Below are 20,968 nucleotides of genomic sequence, written 5' to 3'. Positions count from 1 at the left end.
TCCCTGTTTAAGTGTAACCATTCTGCTGATGTCTTTGATTTGCTTTTTAGTTTTACAAAGCCAAATGAGTTTCCTATTTCTTAAATAACCTTGTGATCCTTCATAGTTTAATTTTATCTATTTTTAAATTTTATGTAAATGGAATCATACAGTATATGTTATTTTGTGTATGACTCCTTTTACTGAACATAATATGATTTTCATACACATTGCTATATTAATTCTAGAATATTCATTTATATTGCTTTATAGAATTCCATTATGTGAATATACTATAATTTGTCTTTTTATTGATGGCAGGAGTTGTGTTGCTTATAGTTTTGCCTAAGAGGAATGCTACTATGAACATTCTTCTTTATGGATTCTTGTGTTCATAAACTCATATTTTGTTAGGCATATCTATCTAGAATTGAAGTTACTGAGATGTAGAATAGCTCCAAGTTTAAGGAGTCATTCTAAATTATTTTCCAAAGTGTTGTGCTGATTAATGAAACCTTCACTCCAATACCCATTCAGGATATGAGATTTCTCATTGCTCCATATTATTGCCAACATTTAATATTTTTAGATATTTAAATTTTAGCCAATCTGGTAGATGTGGATATGTGTATGTTTTAATTTGCAATTATATAGTTACTAATAAGATTAGGGCACATTTAGTATATTTGTTGACCAAGTGGATTTTTTTCTCTTTTGATGATTCCGTTAAGTCATTTACACATATTTATTGGGTTACATTATTTTATACAGATTTGTAGTAATTGTTTTTTTATTTTTGAAAAGGATCCAATTTTTGGTTAAAGTTTTTCAACTCTTCTTCCATTCCATGCCTTACCCCTTTACTCTCTTAACACGTCTTTCAATGATTATAATTTCTTAATTTGAAAATTCAGATTTATTCATTTTTCCCCTATGGTTAATGTTTCTTATGGATTAGGAAATATTTTCTTCTCCTGAGAACAGAAAGATATTCTCTTGTAATCTGAAAGCTTTATTGTTTTGTTTCACATGTAGGAGTGTAATTTCCCTGGGGTAAATTTTTGTGGCCATGGAAGTTAAGGTACCAATTTCACTTTTCCAGTGTGGAAACCTGTTTTTATCACAATTATGCATTGTTAATGTATAAATCAAAAGATCCTGTATGCATTTATCCATTTCAGTGGTCTCAAATCTGTCTTACTGATCTATTTATATACATGTACAAATACAGTTTTTAGTTCTATAATTTTATAAACCTTGTAAACATACTTGTCCCAATTTGATCTTTATTTCCCCAAAGATATCTTACCTATTCATAATCATTTGGTTTTGCATGTAATTTTAGAATAATCTGGTTAATTTTCAAAAGAAGCAAATTTAAATATTGATTGGGATTTCATTGAATTTATACTTGCTTTGTCTATGTAGGTTGCTGCAATCATTAAAATTGTATCTTTCTATATATTGAGGTCCTTAAATTTTCTGTTAATAAATGTTTTTATGTTTTTCCATACAAGTCTTGCTTATTATTTTTGAACTTATTATATATGAAGGTAATGTTTTAAAAATAGCATTTTGTAGACATCACTGGTATTGTATAGAAATACAATTAATTTTCCATCAACATTGCTATTTTTCTGATGTTTCAAATTTATTTGATCTTTTTACTTTTGACAGACAGTAGAGGGTATTTTGACACTTTATACATACATGGAGTATAACCTATTCCAATTAGTGCCCCATTCTTGTGGTTGTACATGATGTGGAGTTTCACTGGTGTTGTATTCATATATGAACAAAGAAAAGTTATGTCCCATTCACTCTGCTGTCTTTCCTATTCCCATATGAAGATTCAGTTGGATTTTTCTAATTACACAATTATGTAAAATAGATATAGTAACAATTTTATTTATTCCCTTCAAATTTGTGTAAAACTGGATTATTTTTCAAATGTTCACTACTCTGCAATATGATACTACCCACACCTTTGTCATGTGACTCATTTGTATAGTGGTCATTTCATCCATTAATACTGTTGTGTGGTCTGTATCTCTTATATCAATGATTTGGTAAGTGGATGTGGTATATTCTTTGACTAATAGCATGTGAATGAATATGACGTATCCTCTGAACTGTCATTTTGTTAAGCTTTCTAAACTTATGTGTTCTCTGTCTGAAAAAGAGTATATCCAAGTTGGAACTGGGATTTAATGCTGGACTAAGAATTAAGAAGACTGTGAGACCAGGCAAATCTGAGCAGAACTGCAACAAGTCCACAACCCTTGTATAATATGAGCAATAAATAAGTGGTGTTGGAATACTGGAGTTGTTATCATAATAAAAGCTGAAATAAAGTATAATATTTTACCTCTAACTTTTGCGCCAGTTATTAAACTATTGTCTCTGCTTCAAATTTACCCTTTTGTACTCATGGTCTGGGGCTGAAGTTCCACATAGTACATTTCTCCTTTGCAAGCTAGTTCTGCATTAGATTTCACCACTAGTGAGCTCTGGAAGAGGTTTTAAGTTTGCAGAAGGAGAGAAAGTTTGTTTTCCCTTCATCTCATCCTGTTCATATTAGTACCTTTCCAGCAAAGGCTTTGCACCTCAGCAGTGGCGTTGGTTTCTTTAGTAGTTGCTGTCAGTGTCCAGCATTTCTTCAGACTCCCAGAATAAGCCTCACTGTGTTTCCTTGGAAGTGATAGCATAAGCCTGAATCTTTAGCAACAGCTTACTCTAGTGATCTGAGTTATAGCTGCATGAAGTCCCTCTTCAAGCTCCTGAGTACCATCACTTACCAGACAACACCCCATCATAAAAGTTTTAATTCTTGCTTCTCAAGTCCTTTTTTCCAAGCTTTTGTAAGTTTTGATAAACATAACCTCTTCTATTTGCCTGTCCCCTACTCAAGGGATGTTGTTTTTTCCTGCAGGAAGTATTCCATTACCTCAGTGTTCAAAATTTGCGCATTTGGTCTTCTAATTTATCTTTTTATCTATTCACATTACTAAATTTTCTATGCTAAATTAAGCATTATTTTTATGATTTGCACTGGCTAGAACATCTAGTATAGTGCTTCTTGGTCGTGTCCTTTATTTTAAATTGAAAATATTTAATGTGTCATCATTAAGTATGAATTAAAAGCAGATTTTGGCACTTTTATTTGCATTACTGAAGGTCAAACCCAATATTTCACACATGATAGGCAAGCACTCTACCTGGTACTTTTTAAAAAACTAATATTGACGAGGTTCCTTTATATTCCTTGTTTCCTAAAAGACTTTATTATGAAGGAAAACCAATACCTATCAAAATTTTTCCTCATATAATCATATAATATTTTCTTCTTTAGTTTGATATGATGGATTTCTGTTTATTAAACCAAAATTGCATTTCTTGGATAAAATAAACTTGACCAGATTTCTACAGTATGAATATATATACTTATATATATTCATATATTTATATATACATATTCTCATATATATGTTTGCAAATATTTTGTTAGGATACTTGCATGTATTTTTTGCAGGTGAGATTACTTGATGATTTTGCTTTTTTGTCTTTATGTTTGTTCCTTTGAACAAAAACACATGGGGTCTTAAATATTGTGAGCTATTAGTTCAATGTTGTAGAGCAGATCTCTAGTACTTTTTCATCTTGCATGACTGCAACTCTATTCACATTTAATAGCAACTCCCGAGTTGCTCCAGCCTCTGACAACCACCATTATACTTTCAATTTTAATGATCTTAAATTCTTTAAATATCTCATATAAGTGAAACAGTTTCATTTGTCCTTCTGTGACTGGCTTATATCTCAATGTATTATGTTCTCAAGTTTCATCCATGTTGTCTTATATAACATCATTTTCTTCTCAAAACTGTATAATATTAAATGGCATGTTTGAACAGATATTATATACACCTCTTGGCTATTGTGAATACTGTTTCAATGAATATGGGGTGATAAGTGTTTTTCAAATTCTAATTTCAATTCTGTTGGCTAAACATCTAAAAGTAGGATTTCTGGATAATATGGTAGTTCTACATATTTTTTAGTAAACTCTCTACCATTTTACATAATGATTGCACTATTTTGCATTCCTAGCGATGGTACAAATTGGTTCTACTATCTCAACATCCTCAACAACATTTGTTATTTTCTGTTTTTGATTGATTTTATAATGATCATCCTAATAGGTATGCAGTGGTATCTCACTATGGTTTTGATTTGAGATTTTGTTACGATTATTGCTTTTAAATATCTTTTCATATGCCTGTTGGTCTTTATATGTCTTTTATTGAGAAATGTCTATTCAATCCGTTTGCCCATTTTCAAATATTTTCTCCTATTCCAAAGACTGCTTTTTGATTCCTATATTATGCAGGATCTTTTGTGTTTGTTTTGTTGTTGTTGTTGTTGTTGTTGTTATTGTTGTTTGATGTAGCTCTACTTGCCTGTTTTACTTTTGTTCCTGTGGTTGTTGTACATTTTCAAGAAACCATGGTCAATATTATTGTCCTGAAATCTCCCCATCTTTATTTTTAAGTTTTAGTCTCAGGTTTTAGTTTTATGTTTTCAATCACTTTTGAGTTGATTTTAACATATGGTGTCAATTTCATTTTTTCTACATTTGGAGGTCCAGTTTCCCAAGAATCATTTGTTGGAAAGAATATCCTTTCCCCATTGTGTAGTCTTGTTTAAGATAATTTCCCTGTGTATAAGTGTATATATTTTGGGTTTTCTATTTTCATCTTTCGCATCATATGTCTGCATTAATGCCAATGGGATATATTAATTATTATACCTTGATAATAACTATTAAACTTGGGGAGTTTGAGACCTCTAGTTTTGTTTTTTTTTTCTCAAGATTGTTTTGGATATTCAATATCTCTATGAATGTTAAGCTTTTGAATTTTTGTGAAAAATGCCAGGTATTCTAATATAGAATGTGCTGAATTTATAGATATATTTGTATACAATGGACATTTTTAACAATACTATGTCTCCCAATCCATGAACATGGGAGGTCTCTACATTTAATTTTCTTTTTAAATATTTTTAGCAGTGGTTTGTATTTTCCACTGTAAAATTCTTTTGTCTTCATTATTGAATTTATTATTATGTATAATTTTCATGGTGTACCAAATGGGATATTTCTTTATTTCCTTTCTGGATTGTTTATTTTTACTAATATAGTGAAATGCAACTGACCTCTGTATATTGATGTTTAATTCTGAAATTTTGCTGAATCTTTTACTGGTTCTGAACCACATTTTCATTAAGTATTTAAAGGTTTTTTGGTTTTATTTTGTTTTGTTTGCTTAAAGATCATGTCATCTTACAAACAAAGGTAATTTTAATTCTTCCTTTCAGATTCAAAAGTCTTGCTTTTTGTTCTTTTACTTGCTTAGTTACTCGAATTAATATATAAAGCATTCTTGAACAGAAATGGCAAGACTGGGCAACCTTGTTTTGGTTCCACATCTTAGAGTAAATAGTTTTAACTTTTAATCATTGTATATAACATTAACTGTGGGCTTTTCATATAGGGCCTCTATTATGTGGAGTAATCTTATTCTGTGACTGGTGGTATTGTTGTCCCCTGAAGTTAATGTATTGGAAACATAATCTCCAATGCAATAGAGTTGGGAGGTGCGATCTAGTAAGAAATGATTAGGTTATTAGGGCTCTGCCCTCATAAATAGGTTATTATCTTGGGAGTAGGTTAGTTAGCATGAGAGCGGGTTTGTTGTAAAAGTGAGTTTGGTTCCCTTTTTATTTTTAATTTTTAAAATTTGTTATTAGTTATATATGACAGAATGTATTTTGACAGATTATATATACTTGGATTATAACTTCTCATTTTTCTGTTTGTACATAATATAGAATTACATTGGACATGTAATCATATATGCACATTGTTGGTTTCTTTTTGTTCTCTTTATCTCTCATACCCCCTTACCCCTTTGCCTTCTCTGATAGGAAGATGCAAGCCTCACAAGTTACTGGGTCCTTGATATTAGACTTTCCAGCCTTCAGAACTACAGGAAATATATATTTCTCATTATGTATTATCCAAGATTTGGTACTCTGTTATAGCAACACAGAATGGAATAAGACAAGCAGTTTGAGGACTAATATCATTTCTTCATTAAATGGTAGATTCAGATGGGGAAGTTATCTGATCGTGAAATTTTCTTTGTCACAAAGTTCTGATTTCTTATTCTAGCTTCTTGGTATTTGTAGGTCTTTTCAGATCATTTTGTTCATGATTATGTCTTGCTAGATTGTATGTTGACAGAAATTGTTTTATTTCTTTGTGGCTAATTTTTTGTTTAGTAATTTTTCACAGTAGTCCCTCATGATCATTTTTGCTTTCTGTGATATAAGTTGTAATATTTTCTTTGATGTTTATGATTTTATTTATTTTCATTGATATTTCATAAACTTAAGCCTTAGATTCATCAATTATTTTTTTCTGTTGACACTCTACTTTTTATTTAATTTATTTACACTCCAATCATATTTACTTCCTTTTGCAAACAATAGGCTTACTTTGTTCTCCTTTACTTAAGTTTCGATAGGTATATGGTGTTTATATAAGATTGTTCTTCTTTCATAATATAGGCATTTATCATTATAAACTTTCCTCTTTGTACTATCTTTTTACATCCTATAATTTTTAGTATATTTTGTTTTCATTTTCGTTCCACAAGATGTTTCTAATTTCCTTTTTGACTTATTGTTCTTCCATTGATTGTTCATAACTATGTTGTTTAATTTTTATGTATTTCTGAAATATCCAGTTTTCATTCCGGCATTAAATTTTAGTTTCATTCCCTCCTGGTTGGATACAAGATCTGGAATCTCTCTCAGTCTCCTTAAATTTGTAGATTTCTTTTGTGACATAAAATTTGATATGTTGGAATAGAACCTCAAGAAAGAAGATTAATAAGAAAACAACACTATTAAAAATGTCATGTACAACACTATAGACCAAATGTACCTAACAGATATTTTGGGAACATTCTACCCAAATACATGTGGAGGATATATTCAAACAACAGCACTTTTACAAAAAAGTTGAAGAGGAACGAGAATATTCCCTCTGCCCTTGAAAAGAATATGTGTTCTGTTACTGTTCATTGGAATTTTCCATAAGTCTGTTGGATACATTTGACCTATACTGTTGTTCACATTATTGTGAAGAGTGTTTTTTTATTGTTTTTCTCTCTGAATGTTCTATCCATTATTGGAAGTGGGTTATTAAAGTGTTCTACTATTACAATATTGCTATTTATTTCTCCATTCTACCTATATTTGCTTTATATATTTGGTGCTCTGAGGTTTGCTGCATACATATTTTTAATTGTTATATCTTCTTGGCGAATTGACAATTTTATCCTCATACAATGCCTTTTTCTTTTGACAATGTTTGCCTTAAAGTCTATTTTGTCTTATAAAAGAATGGCCATCCCTGCTCTCTTTTTGTTACCATTCGTATAGAATATCATTTCCATTCTTTTATGTTCTTTGTTTGTTCTTAGAACTAAAATGAACCAGGTGTTGTGGTGCACACCTCAGCTAGGAAGGCTGAGGCAGGAGAATTGCAAGTTCAAAGCGAACATCAGCAAATTAACTAGGTCCTAAGCAACTTAGCAAGACCCTGAGTCAAAATAAAACATAAAAAGGGCTGGGAGCATAGCTCAGTGGTTAAGTGCCCCTGTATTTAATCCCTGGCAAAATAAACAAACAAATGCCCCCTTCAAAAAAAAAAAAAGAGTAAAATGAAACTCCTGTGAGCAGCACATATATGACCTTTGGAATTTAAAAGTAATTCAGCCACTCTGTAATTTGATTGGAGTGTCATTCCATTCATATTAAGTAACTAAGGATGAGGAATGTTTTTATAATACATTTTCCTTTTTTTGTCGGTGTTATAACTTTTTTCACCCATTTCCTTACTTGCTGAATTCTTTTGCATTATGTTGATATTTTGTAGTAACATGGTTTGATTCCTTTCTCATTTTATTTTGGGCATGTTCCATAGATCTTTCCTTTGTGCTTGCCATGGTGCTTACATAAAACATCATATACTTATAATAACCTATTTTAAGCTAATAACAATTTAACTTCAATTTTTAGCAAATACTCTGTACTTTTACTCCATTTCACCACACTTTATGATATCAATTTTACAAATTGTATTTTTTAATTTTGTGGTTTCATTAACATATTTTATAGCTATAATTATTTTTACACTTTGTCCTTTATTTTCCATAGCACAATTAATAGTGATTTTTGTGCCAACACTTTAGTGTTACAATATCCCATGTTTCCATATCTTTACTTACACCAATGAACTTTATTAGTTTCCGATCTTTTTGCATTGCCCTTTTTAGTGTTTCCATTTCAACTTGAATGACTCCCTTTTGATTTCCTGGGTAGTTCTAATTTATTTGTTTTTGAAGGATACTTTTTGGATATATTATTATTTATAGGCATTTTATTTCAGTACTTTGACTATACCAACATACTTCTTATTGTCCTGCAATATTTCTGATGAGAAATCTACTTATAGACTAATCATAGCTTCTTTGTATGTAAGAATACACTACTTTCATTGCTTTAAAAATTGTATCTTTCATTTGACAATTTGTCTCTGCATCTAATTGTGGATTCCATTGAGTTTACTTTATTAGGATTAGTTTTCTTGATTTTTCCTGCTTATTATTCCAGATTTGGGAAGTGTAGTGTCATATTTTTAAGTAATTATTTCACACATTCTTTCTCACCCTTTTTCATCTGGTGCTTCTATAATGACTAATTTTATTTTTCCTGATGTCCTCCATAATCACTTAGGCTTTTCTTCATGCATTTCATTCTTATTCTTTTTTTTCCTATGAATCCATAATTTCAGGTGATCTGTTTTTTTTTTTTTATTTTTTAAAAAATGTTTTCAGGTGATCTGTTTTTGGTGATTATTTTTCCTGTTTGATCAAGTCTACTGGTGGACATCGCTATTGAATTGTTTAATTCAGTTATTGTAATTTTAATTTCCAAAATTTGCTTTTTTAAAAACCTTTTTTCTATCTTTGTTGATATTCTCATTGTGTTCAGGCATAGTCCTCTTGAGGACTATGTTTGAGAGCATGTTTGTGGTGGATATTTTAAATTCTTCTCAGGTAAGTAATAATCCTTTATTTATTAAGGTAGGTTTCCAAAGATTTTTCCTCTCTTTTATTTTTCTTTTTATTCCTTTTTTTAGCAGCATGTTTTCCTGTTTCTTTGTGTGTCTGAAAACTTAGTGTTGGGATTTGCACATTCGAAAAGTAATCACTTTGGTAAATCTTTTTAGATTGGTTTCATACCAAGGTAGAACCTGACCTTTCAGCCTGGCAAGAAATTATGGGTGATTTTGAAAATAGTTTTCAGGAGACATGATTTCTCTGGTTCTGTAAATGCAAGTTTTCAACTGGTTAGCCTTACTGGTGTCTTTTTTGTAACTTTTACCTATTGCTCTGTCTCGCGATGATTTGGAGTACTCCACATTTTCTAGTTCTATAGTAGCATTACACATCTTTCTCCTTTGCTCTTGGTAGCCTCCAGTCATTCAGATTTTGCTGGATCCCTGTCTTAAGTGAGGTGAAAAAGATTCTAGTACCTTAGGGAAGACCTCAAATACAGAACACTGAATGCATATTTCATTCTTCTCCATGTTTCCAATTGGAGAAGGAAGTTCTGCATCTTCTAATTTTGCAGAGTCGTTCTACCAATAGTAAGCCACCCCTCCTGTTCTTTGTTTTCAGTGGCCTCCATACATCCAATATGTTAAGTGTTTCAGCATCATATGAGACATGGCAGAAAATATCATTTCGTTGAGCAGCCCTCTGAAATGTCAAAACACAGGACAGATTGTTTTTTTCTGTCTTACCTCCCAAGGGAGAAACTATAAAATCAGTCTTTCCTTGTACTGAGTTATGCTACTTTGAAGAATAGGCTTATGTGAAAAAAATTTAATTCTTCATTTTAACTGTTACAATGATTGTTTTTGACTTTTGCTAACCCAAGGTGCAGCAATTTCTTGACTGGATTTTGGCAATCTTGTAACAGTATTTTAGTACCCATATCATTGATAAATTAGTGTTTCTTTGGTAGGAACAAGACTTAGACTTCATATTCTGATGTCTTTTTGACAGCAGTGTTCTCTTTGTGGAGTTTAAATATTAAGGATATGGTAGCTTCATAAAATAGACTCAACAATATTTCTGTTTTCTCTCTTACTTGGGAGAACTTGTGTTACACTGAAGTCATGTATTCATTGCATGTTCAGAAGAGTTTATCAGTGAAGTTACTTGGTTTTGAATTTCTTACTGAAAAGTTATATTAGTTTTTTTTTTTGTTACTAATAACTGAAATTCCAGAGACATACTAAATTAGGAGGAAAATAAGTTTATTTTCACCTATGTTTCTGGCTCAAGATTAAATGCTGAATCTGCTAATTGTCTTCTTATCAGAAGAGTCCTAAATTTTTGCAGGATATCACATGACCAGAAACAGGAAGCATACCTATGCCTCTTCTGGTCTCTCTCCCTTTTCTTTAGCTATCTCCCTCTCTCTTTTTTTTTTTTTTTTTTATCGTACTGGGGATTGAACTCAGGGACACTTAATCACAGAACCCATGTCCCCAGCTCTGTTTTTTTGTACTTTATTTAGAGACAGGGTCTCACTGAGTTGCTTAGGGCCTAGCTAAATTGCTGAAGCTAGCTTTGAATTTGTAATCCTTTTACTGCAGCCTCCAGAGCCACTGGGATTACAGGCTTGCACCACTGTACCTGGCCTCTCTCCCTTTTCTGATAAACCATCCACTACTCCATCATTTGGTGTTCAATTTGATGGCATTCCAAACCCTAAGAAATCTCCCAAATGCCCCAACTCTAAACACCATAACTGGTTTAAGTTTCTGCTCTCTTAATACTCCACAATGGGAATTAAATTTCAACATATAAACCTTGCAAGACACACTTAAAATATATCCCAAGTATAGCAAAAGGTCTTGTTTGTGAATTCAACTTTTTTATTAATGATAAAAATTCATTCCCTTATATTCCTTTTATGAGTAATTTTAGTAACCTGTGTGTTTCTAGGAATATGTTCATTTTGATGAAATTTTCAATCTGATGTGTCATAAATATACTATTTTATTATCTTTATCATGACTACAGCACTTGTAATTTTGTCTCTTTATTTTCCTAATCCTGGTTACTTGTGCTAATTTTTCCTTTGTTCTTGCATATTGTTCAGAGGTATGTCTATTATAAACCTTTTAACAAACTACCTTGAGCTTTATTTATTTTAGATTTGTTTCTCAATAAATTTCTGCATTTACTTTATTTTCCTTTCTACTTTGGGCTTGTTTTTATATCAATATTTTAAATTCTTTCAATGGATTATTGGATAATTAATTCCCACATTTATTTCTTCTCTAACATAAACATTTGAAGCTATTAATTTCCTTTAATGTTCTACATTAGTTTCATACCACTGTTTCTAAAATATTTTTTCACTATTATTTAGTTTAAAATATTTTATTTTTCCATTATATTCCTGTCACATATGTCATTTAAATACATTTTCTTAACTTCAAAATATATGGAGATTTTTCTGGCTATTTTATTTTTTTTATTTCAAGCATGTTTACATTGTGATATAAGAACATATTTTGAATAATTTTGTTCCTTTGATATGCATTGATATTAGCTTTGAGCATGCATATATAATCTTTCTTTCAAATATTCCATATATTCTTAAAAATAATGTGTTCTATATTTTGGGGAGCGTGGATAAAAATATATATGTATTAAGTCAGCTTTGTTAATTAGGTTATTCAAAGTTACATTCATTTTTATTATTTGGAATTCTTTCACTTTTATTATCTTATGTATTAACACACTACTTACACAAATTAATAGGTTTCACTGTGAAATTTGGACATGTGCCTATAATGTAAATTGTCTGTATCTACCCACTCTCATCCTGCCTTCTCATCCCTTCTTTCCAGTCTCTTCCTGGTCTCCAATAGTACCTCTTTTACTTTCAGTTCTTTGTTGTTGTTATTTGTTTGTTCAAACATATGATGAAAAACATACAATACTAGTCTTCCTGTGTCTGGAGATGGAACATATATGTATTTTTGATTTTCAGTTTCCTGATGGCAAAGATATTGAGAATGCTTATGTACTTATTCACCATTTGTACCTTTTTTTTTTTATTATAAAATTGTAAACAAATGGGATACATGTTGTTTCTCTGTCTGTACATGGCGTAAAGGCATACCATTTGTGTAATCATAAATCTACATAGGGTAATGTTGTTTGATTCATTCTGCCATTTTTTCCCCTTCCCCCCCTCCCCTCCCACCCTTCCCCTCCATCTATACAGTCCTTCCTTCCTCCATTCCTGCCCCCCTCCCTAAACCCAACTCCAACCCCAACACTAACCCTTCCCACCCCCCATTATGTGTCATCATCCACTTATTAGCGATATCATTCTTCCTTTGGTTTTTTGAGATTGGCTTATCTCACTTAGTATGATATTCTCCAGTTTCATCCATTTGCCTGCAAATGCCATAATTTTATCGTTCTTTATGGCTGAGTAATATTCCATTGTATATATATACCACATTTTCTTTATTCATTCATCAACTGAAGGACATCTAGGTTGGTTCCTCAATCTGGCTATTGTGAACTGAGCAGCTATGAACATTGATGTGGCTGCACTCTGTAGTATGCTGATTGTAAGTCCTTTGGGTATAGGCCAAGGAGTGGGATAGCTGGGTCAAATGGTGTTTCCATTCCAAGCTTTCTGAGGAATCTCCACACTGCTTTCCAGAGTGGCTGCACTAATTTGCAACCCCACCAGCAATGTATGAGTGTTCCTTTTTTCACCACATCCTCGCCAACAACTATTGTTGCTTGTGTTCTTGATAATCGCCATTCTAATTGGAATGAGATGAAATCTTAGGGTAGTTTTGATTTGCATTTCCCTTATTACTAGGGATGTTGAACATTTTTTCATATATCTGTTGATTGCTTGTACATCTTCTTCTGTGAAGTGTCTGTTCATTTCCTTAGCCCATTTGTTGATTGGATTATTTGTATTCTTCGTGTAGAGTTTTTTGAGTTCTTTATAGATTCTGGAAATTAGCGCTCTATCTGAAGTATGGTTGGCAAAGATATTCTCCCACTCTGTAGGCTCTCTCTTCACATTGCTGATAGTTTCCTTTGCTGAGAGAAAGCTTTTTAGTTGGAATCTATCCCAGTTGTTGATTCTTACTTTTATTTCTTGTGCTATGGGAGTCCTGTTAAGGAAATCTAATCCTGAGCCAACAAGTTGAAGATTTGGACCTACTTTTTCTTCTATAAGATGCAGGGTCTCTGGTCTGATTCCGAGGTTCTTGATCCATTTTGAGTTGAGTTTTGTGTAGGGTGAGAGATAGGGGTTTAATTTCATTCTATTGCATATGGTTTTCCAGTTTTCCCAGCACCATTTGTTGAAGAGGCTATCTTTTCTCCATTGCATATTGTTGGAACCTTTGTCTAGTATGAGAAAATTGTATTTATTTGGGTTTGTGTCCATGTCCTCTATTCTGTACCATTGATCTACCTGTCTATTTTGGTACCAATACCATGCCGTTTTTGTTACTATTGCTTTGTAGTAGAGTTGAAGATCTGGTATTGCAATATCCCCTGCTTCGCTATTGCTACTGAGGATTGCTTTAGCTATTCTAGGTTTTTTATTCTTCCAGATGAATTTCATAATTCTTGCTCTATTTCTGTGAGGTACATCATTGGGATTTTAATTTGAATTGCATTGAATCTGTATAGCACTTTAGGTAGTATAGCCATTTTGACGATATTAATTCTGCCTATCCAGGAACATGGGAGATCTTTCCATCTTCTAAGGTTTTCTTGAATTTCTTTCTTTAGTGTTCTGTAGTTCTCATTGTAGAGGTCTTTCACCTCTTTTGTGAGATTGATTCCCAAGTATTTTATTTTTTTCGATGCTATTGTGAATGGGGTAGTTTTCCTAATTTCTCTTTCTGAAGATTCATCACTTATGTATAAAAATGCATTGGATTTATGAGCATTGATCTTGTAACCTGCTACTTTACTGAATTCACTTATGAGTTCTAAAAGTTTTCTGGTGGAATTTCCAGGTTCCTCTAAATATATAATCTTGTCATCAGCGAACAGGGATAGTTTGAGTTCTTCTTTTCCTATTCGTATCCCTTTAATTTCTTTGGTTTGTCTGATTGCTCTGGCTAGAGTCTCAAGGACGATGTTGAATAGAAGTGGTGAAAGAGGGCATCCCTGCCTTGTTCCAGTTTTTAGGGGGAACGCTTTCAGTTTTTCACCATTTAGAATGATATTAGCCATGGGCTTAGCGTAGATTGCCTTTATAATGTTTAGGAATGTTCCCACTACCCCAATTTTTTCTAGTGTTTTGAGCATGAAGGGATGCTGTATTTTATCAAATGCTTTTTCTGCATCTATTGAAATAATCATGTGACTCTTAACTTTAAGTCTGTTGATATGTTGAATGACATTTATTGATTTCCGAATGTTGAACCAACCTTGCATCCCTGGGATAAAACCCACTTGATCGTGGTGCACTATCTTTTTAATATATATTTGTATGCGATTTGCTAAAATTTTGTTGAGAATTTTTGCATCGATATTCATTAAGGATATTGGTCTGAAATTTTCTTTCCTTGATGTGTTTCTGTCTGGTTTAGGTATCAGGGTGATATTGGCTTCATAGAACGAGTTTGGTAGGGTTCCCTCCTCTTCTATTTCATGGAATAGTTTGAGAAGTATTGGCATGAGCTCTTCTTTAAAGGTTTTGTAGAACTCGGCTGAGAACCCATCTGGTCCTGGACTTTTCTTTGTTGGTAGGCTTTTGATGACCTCTTCTATTTCATTACTTGAAATTGGTTTATTTAAGTTGTGTATGTCCTCCTCGTTCAGTTTAGGTAGTTCGTATGTCTCTAGAAATTTGTTGATGTCTTCAAGGTTTTCTGTTTTGTTGGAGTATAGATTTTCGAAATAGCTTCTAATTATGTTTTGTATTTCACTCGTGTCTGTTGTGATGTTTCCTTGTTCATTCCGAATTTTAGTAATTTGAGTTTTCTCCCTCTTTCTCTTTGTTAGTGTGGCTAAGGGTTTATCAATTTTATTTATTTTTTCAAAGAACCAACTATTTATTTTGTTAATTTTTCCAATTGTTTCTTTTGTTTCGATTTCGTTGATTTCGGCTCTGATTTTAACTATTTCCTGTCTTCTACTACTTTTGGTATTGGTCTGCTCTTCTTTTTCTAGTGTTTTGAGCTGTAGTGTTAAGTCGTTTATTTGTTGATTTCTACTTCTTTTTTTGAATGCACCCCATGAAATAAATCTTCCTCTAAGTACTGCTTTCATAGTGTCCCAGAGATTTTGATATGATGTGTCTTTGTTCTCGTTTACTTCTAAGAATTTTTTTATTTCCCTCCTGCTGTCTTCTGTTATCCATTCATCATATAATAGTGTATTATTTAGTCTCCAGGTATTGGAGAAGTTTCTGTTTTTTATTCTGTCATTTATTTCTAATTTCAATCCATTATGATCTGATAGAGTACAAGGTAGTATCTCTATCTTCTTGTATTTGCTAACAGTAACTTTGTGGCATAAAATATGGTCTATTTTAGAGAAGGATCCATGTGCTGCTGAGAAGAAAGTGTATTCGTTCTTTGTTGGATGGTATATTCTATATATGTCCGTTAAGTCTAAATTGTTCATTGTGTTGTTGAGATCTATAGTTTCTTTATTCAATTTTTGTTTGGACGATCTATCCAGTGGTGAGAGAGGTGTGTTAAAATCGCCTCGTATTATTGTGTTGTGGTCTATTTGAATTCTGTAATTGAGAAGGATTTGTTTGACGTACGTGGATGAGCCAATGTTCGGGGCATAGATATTTATGATTGTTATGTCTTGCTGATTTATGCTTCCCTTAAGCAGCATGTAATGTCCTTCTTTATCCCTTCTGACTAGTTTTGGTTTGAAGTCCACATTATCTGAGATGAGGATGGATACTCCAGCTTTTTTGCTGTGTCCGTGTGCATGGTATGTTTGTCCCCATCCTTTCACCTTTAGTCTATGGGTGTCTCTTTCTATGAGGTGAGTCTCTTGCAGGCAGCATATTGTTGGATTTTTCTTTTTAATCCAATCTGCCAGTCTGTGTCTTTTGATTGATGAATTCAGGCCATTAACATTCAGGGTTATTATTGTGATATGATTTGTATTCCCAATCAATTGACTCATATTTGTTTTTGACATGATTTGGTTTCTCCTTTATTTGGCTATTCCTTTAGGCTAGCGCCTCCTGTTGCTGATTTGCATCGTTGTTTTTCATCTCTTCCTCATGGAATATTTTGCTGAGAATGTTCTGTAATGCTGGCTTTCTTTTTGTAAATTCCTTTAGCTTTTGTTTATCATGGAAGGATCTTATTTCATCGTCAAATTTGAAGGTAAGTTTTGCTGGGTATAAGATTCTTGGTTGGCATCCATTTTCTTTCAGGGCTTGGTAAATGTTGTTCCAGGCCCTTCTAGCTTTTAGGGTCTGGATTGAAAAATCTGCTGATATTCTTATTGGTTTCCCTCTGAATGTAATTTGATTCTTACTCTCGCGGCCTTTAAAATTCTGTCTTTATTTTGTATGTTAGGTATTTTCATAATAATGTGCCTTGGTGTGGGTCTGTTGTAATTTTGTATGTTTGGAGTTCTATAAGCCTCTTGTACATGGTTTTCCATTTCATTCTTCAGATTTGGGAAATTTTCTGTTATTATTTCATTGAATAGATTGTTCATTCCTTTGGTTTGTTTCTCTAAGCCTTCCTCAATCCCAATAATTCTTAAATTTGGCCTTTTCATGATATCCCATAATTCTTGTGGATTCTGTTCATGATTTCTTACCATCTTTTCTGTTTGGCCAACTTTGCTTTCAAGATTAAATAATTTGGAAGAAGGATCTAAGATGGCGGCCTAGAGGGAGACTGCACCCCCAGTCGCTCCAGAATCCAGGAGTTAAGAAGGGGAGGCATTGAGAGACTCGGACTGAAGTGGAATCACGGGTGAGTCTGCCCACTGGGTAAAGCTCGGCCCGGGTGGCAGGCCCAGATAGAGGTGGCTTATCGGAGCCGGGCAGGGCAGCTAGAGTCATCCACAGGCAGTCCTGCGCACTCCGGCGGAGGGCCCCGCCCACACAGCCAGCTTCTCCAGGTTCTCGGAACGGAACTGGCCCGCTAGTGAGAGCCTGTCTGAACAGAGCAGGCTCCTAGTCCCGGAGCCACTGCAGTGCAGTGTACTCCTGCAAAGAACCAGCGGAGAACCTCGATCTGTAATCAGCCTCAGGGATAAGGGCAGGGCAGCCGGAGACCTCTTCAGGCGGCTCTGCCCACTCCGGCTGCGGGCTCTCTTCACGGGGCGATCCAAGATGGCGGCCTAGAGGGAGACTGCACCCCCGGTCGCTCCACAACCCAGGAGTTAAGAAGGGGAGGCATTGAGAGACTCGGACTGGAGTGGAGCCACGGGTGAGTCTGCCCACTGGGTAAAGCTCGGCCCGGGTGGCAGGCCCAGATAGAGGTGGCTTAGCAGAGCCGGGCAGGGCAGCTTGAGTCTTCCCAAGGTAGTCTTCCACACTCCGGCAGTGGGCTCTTCCCACACGGCCAGCTGCACGGTGCAGGCCCACAGTGAGAGCATTTCCGCACAGAGCCAGTTCCAAAACGTGGAACCAGTAGGGGGCTAGGGGCAGTATTCTTCGAATGAGCTGCTTTATCAGATTCCTCCAAGACATCAGGCTACTGAAGGCTGGGAGGTGATACACTGGAAATCTACTGGGACACTATAAGCCAATAGTGGAAAACTGCAATATCTCAGGGTCCCACTGACAACTGACCATTATGAGAAAACAAGGGAAGAAAATGTCCCAAACAAACCTAGATACTACATCAATAAAACCCAATGACAGCACAGCAGAAGAAATGTCAGAAAGGGAGTTCAGAATGTATGTAATTAAAACGATCAGGGAAGCTAATGAGGAGATGAAAGAGCAAATGCAGGCATTGAAGGAGGAGATGAAAGAGCAAATGCAGGCATTAAATGATCGCACCAATCAACAGTTAAAAGACCAAATACGGGAAGCAAGAGATCATTTCAATAAAGAGTTAGAGATACTGAAAAAAAACCAAACTGAAATCCTTGAAACGAAGGAAACAATAAACCAAGTTAAAAACTCCATAGAAAGCATAACCAATAGGATAGAACACCTGGAAGACAGAACCTCAGACATTGAAGACAAAATATTTAACCTTGAAAACAAAGTTGAACAAACAGAGAAGATGGTAAGAAATCATGAACAGAATCTCCAAGAACTATGGGATATCATGAAAAGGCCAAATTTGAGAATTATTGGGATTGAGGAAGGCTTAGAGAAACAAACCAAAGGAATGAACAATCTATTCAATGAAATAATAACAGAAAATTTCCCAAATCTGAAGAATGAAATGGAAAACCATGTACAAGAGGCTTATAGAACTCCAAACATACAAAATTACAACAGACCCACACCAAGGCACATTATTATGAAAATACCTAACATACAAAATAAAGACAGAATTTTAAAGGCCGCGAGAGAAAAGAATCAAATTACATTCAGAGGGAAACCAATAAGAATATCAGCAGATTTTTCAATCCAGACCCTAAAAGCTAGAAGGGCCTGGAACAACATATACCAAGCCCTGAAAGAAAATGGATGCCAACCAAGAATCTTATACCCAGCAAAACTTACCTTCAAATTTGACGATGAAATAAGATCCTTCCATGATAAACAAAAGCTAAAGGAATTTACAAAAAGAAAGCCAGCATTACAGAACATTCTCAGCAAAATATTCCATGAGGAAGAGATGAAAAACAACGATGCAAATCAGCAACAGGAGGCGCTAGCCTAAAGGAATAGCCAAATAAAGGAGAAACCAAATCATGTCAAAAACAAATATGAGTCAATTGACTGGGAATACAAATCATATCACAATAATAACCCTGAATGTTAATGGCCTGAATTCATCAATCAAAAGACACAGACTGGCAGATTGGATTAAAAAGAAAAATCCAACAATATGCTGCCTGCAAGAGACTCACCTCATAGAAAGAGACACCCATAGACTAAAGGTGAAAGGATGGGGACAAACATACCATGCACACGGACACAGCAAAAAAGCTGGAGTATCCATCCTCATCTCAGATAATGTGGACTTCAAACCAAAACTAGTCAGAAGGGATAAAGAAGGACATTACATGCTGCTTAAGGGAAGCATAAATCAGCAAGACATAACAATCATAAATATCTATGCCCCGAACATTGGCTCATCCACGTACGTCAAACAAATCCTTCTCAATTCCAGAAATCAAATAGACCACAACACAATAATACTAGGCGATTTTAACACACCTCTCTCACCACTGGATAGATCGTCCAAACAAAAATTGAATAAAGAAACTATAGATCTCAACAACACAATCAGCAATTTAGACTTAACGGACATATATAGAATATACCATCCAACAAAGAATGAATACACTTTCTTCTCAGCAGCACATGGATCCTTCTCTAAAATAGACCATATTTTATGCCACAAAGCTACTGTTAGTAAATACAAGAAGATAGAGATACTACCTTGTACTCTATCAGATCATAATGGATTGAAATTAGAAATAAATGACAGAATAAAAAACAGAAACTTCTCCAATACCTGGAGACTAAATAATACACTATTATATGATGAATGGATAACAGAAGACAGCAGGAGGGAAATAAAAAAATTCTTAGAAGTAAACGAGAACAAAGACACATCATATCAAAATCTCTGGGACACTATGAAAGCAGTACTTAGAGGAAGATTTATTTCATGGGGTGCATTCAAAAAAAGAAGTAGAAATCAACAAATAAACGACTTAACACTACAGCTCAAAACACTAGAAAAAGAAGAGCAGACCAATACCAAAAGTAGTAGAAGACAGGAAATAGTTAAAATCAGAGCCGAAATCAACGAAATCGAAACAAAAGAAACAATCGGAAAAATTAATAAAATAAATAGTTGGTTCTTTGAAAAAATAAATAAAATTGATAAACCCTTAGCCACACTAACAAAGAGAAAGAGGGAGAAAACTCAAATTACTAAAATTCGGAATGAACAAGGAAACATCACAACAGACACGAGTGAAATACAAAACATAATTAGAAGCTATTTCGAAAATCTATACTCCAACAAAACAGAAAACCTTGAAGACATCAACAAATTTCTAGAGACATATGAACTACCTAAACTGAACGAGGAGGACATACACAACTTAAATAAACCAATTTCAAGCAATGAAATAGAAGAGGTCATCAAAAGCCTACCAACAAAGAAAAGTCCAGGACCAGATGGGTTCTCAGCCGAGTTCTACAAAACCTTTAAAGAAGAGCTCATTCCAATACTCCTCAAACTATTCCATAAAATAGAAGAGGAGGGAACCCTACCAAACTCGTTCTATGAAGCCAATATCACCCTGATACCTAAACCAGACAGAGACACATCAAGGAAAGAAAATTTCAGACCAATATCCTTAATGAACATCGATGCAAAAATTCTCAACAAAATTTTAGCAAATCGCATACAAATATATATTAATAAGATAGTGCACCACGATCAAGTGGGTTTTATCCCAGGGATGCAAGGTTGGTTCAACATTCGGAAATCAATAAATGTCATTCACCATATCAACAGACTTAAAGTTAAGAATCACATGATTATTTCAATAGATGCAGAAAAAGCATTTGATAAAATACAGCATCCCTTCATGCTCAAAACACTAGAAAAAATTGGGATAATGGGAACATTCCTAAACAT

The sequence above is a fragment of the Sciurus carolinensis genome, chromosome X (genome assembly GCF_902686445.1).
Source record: "Sciurus carolinensis chromosome X, mSciCar1.2, whole genome shotgun sequence".
In the NCBI taxonomy this organism is placed as follows: Eukaryota; Metazoa; Chordata; class Mammalia; order Rodentia; family Sciuridae; genus Sciurus; species Sciurus carolinensis.
This window is presented reverse-complemented; position numbering follows the sequence as displayed.